The sequence below is a fragment of the Sciurus vulgaris genome, assembly GCF_902686455.1.
Source record: "Sciurus vulgaris genome assembly, chromosome: 3".
In the NCBI taxonomy this organism is placed as follows: domain Eukaryota; kingdom Metazoa; phylum Chordata; class Mammalia; order Rodentia; family Sciuridae; genus Sciurus; species Sciurus vulgaris.
Window position 1 is genome coordinate 53,186,736 of NC_136463.1, and position 2,363 is coordinate 53,189,098.

A 2,363-nucleotide genomic window follows, 5' to 3' on the forward strand; every position below is an offset into this window, starting at 1 on the left:
CAGATATCAGCAGATTTTTCAATCCAGACCCTAAAAGCTAGAAGGGCCTGGAACAACATTTTTCAAGCTCTGAAAGAAAATGGATGCCAACCAAGAATCTTATACCCAGCAACACTTACCTTCAAATTTGACGATAAAATAAAATCCTTCCCTGATAAACAAAAGCTGAAAGAATTTACAAAAAGAAAGCCGGCATTACAGAACATTCTCAGCAAAATATTCCATGAGGAAGAGATGAAAAACAAAGAAGCAAATCATCAAAGGGAGGAATTATCCTAAATGAATTGTCAAATAAAGGAGGAACCAAGTCGTGTCAAATAAATAAATAAATAAAATTTTTAAAATGAACCAAATGACCGGGAAACCAAATCATATCTCAATAATAACCCTGAATGTTAATGGCCTGAATTCATCAATCAAAAGACATAGACTGGCAGATTGGATTAAAAAGAAAGATCCAACAATATGTTGCCTGCAAGAGACTCACCTCATAGAAAAAGATACTCATAGACTAAAGGTGAAAGGATGAGGAAAAACATACCATGCACTTGGACTCAGCAAAAAAGCTAGAGTATTCAACCTCATTTCAGATAATGTGGACTTCAAGCCAAAGTTACTCAGAAGGGATAAAGAAGGACATTTCATACTGCTTAAGGGAAGCATAAATCAGCAAGATATAACAATCATAAACATCTATGCCCTAAACAGTGGCTCATCCATGTATGTCAAACAAATCCTTCTCAATCTCAGAAACCAAATAGACCATAACACAATAATACTAGGTGATTTTAACACGCCTCTCTCACCACTGGACAGATCTTCCAGACAAAAATTGAACAAAGAAACCATATATCTCAATAACACAATCGATAATTTAGACTTAACGGACATTTATAGAATATACCATCCAACTAAGAGCGAATACACTTTCTTCTCAGCAGCACATGGATCCTTCTCTAAAATAGACCATATATTATACCACAAAGCTAATGTTAGCAAATACAAGAAGATAGAGACACTACCTTGTATTCTATCGGATCATAATGGATTGAAGTTAGAAATAAATGAAAGAGTAAAAAACAGAAACTATTCCAACACCTGGAGATTAAACAATATGCTATTACATGATTAATGGATAACAGAAGATATTAGGAAGGAAATTAAAAAATTCTTAGAGGTAAATGAGAACAAAGAAATCATATCAAAATCTCTGGGACACTATGAAAGCAGTACTTAGAGGGAAATTTATTTCATGGAGCGCATTTAATAAAAGAAGTAAAACTCAACAAATAAACAAGCTAACACTACAGCTCAAAGCACTAGAAAAAGAAGAACAGAACAGCACCAAAAGTAGTAGAAGACAGGAAATAGTTAAACTCAGAGCTGAAATCAATGAAATTGAAACAAAAGAAACAATACAAAAAATTGACAAAATAAATAGTTGGTTCTTCAAAAAAATTAACAAAATTGATAAACCTTTAGCCACACTAACAAAGACGAGAGAAAACCCAAATCACTAAAATTTGGAATGAACAAGGAAATATCCCAACAGACAGGATTGAAATACAAAATATAATTAGAAGCTATTTTGAAAATCTATACTCCAACAAATCAGAAAACCTCGAAGACATCAACAGGTTTCTAGAGACATATGAATTGCCTAAACTGAACGAGGAGGACATACACAATTTAAATAGACCAATTTCAAGTACTGAAATAGAAGAAGTCATCAAAAGCCTACCAACAAAGAAAAGTCCGGGACCAGATGGGTTCTCAGCCGAGTTCTACAAAACCTTTAAAGAAGAGCTCATTCCAATACTTCTCAAAGTATTCCATAAAATAGAAGAGGAGGGAACCCTCCCAAACTCATTCTATGAAGCCAATATCACACTGATACCTAAACCAGACAGAGACTCATCAAGGAAAGAAAATTTCAGACCAATATCCTTAATGAACATCGACGCAAAAATTCTCAACAAAATTTTAGCAAGTCGCATACAAAAGCATATTAAAAAGATAGTGCACCATGATCAAGTGGATTTCATCCCAGGAATGCAAGGTTGGTTCAACATCAGGAAATCAATAAATGTCATTCACCATATCAATAGACTTAAAGTCAAGGATCACATGATTATTTCATTGATGCAGAAAAAGCATTTGATAAAATATAGCACCCCTTCATGCTCAAAACACTAGAAAAAATAGGGATAGTGGGAACATTCCTTAACATTGTAAAGGCCATTTATGCTAAGCCCATGGCTAATATCATTCTAAATGGTGAAAAACTGAAAGCATTCCCCCTAAAAACTGGAACAAGGCAGGGATGACCTCTTTCACCACTTCTATTCAACATCGTTCTTGAG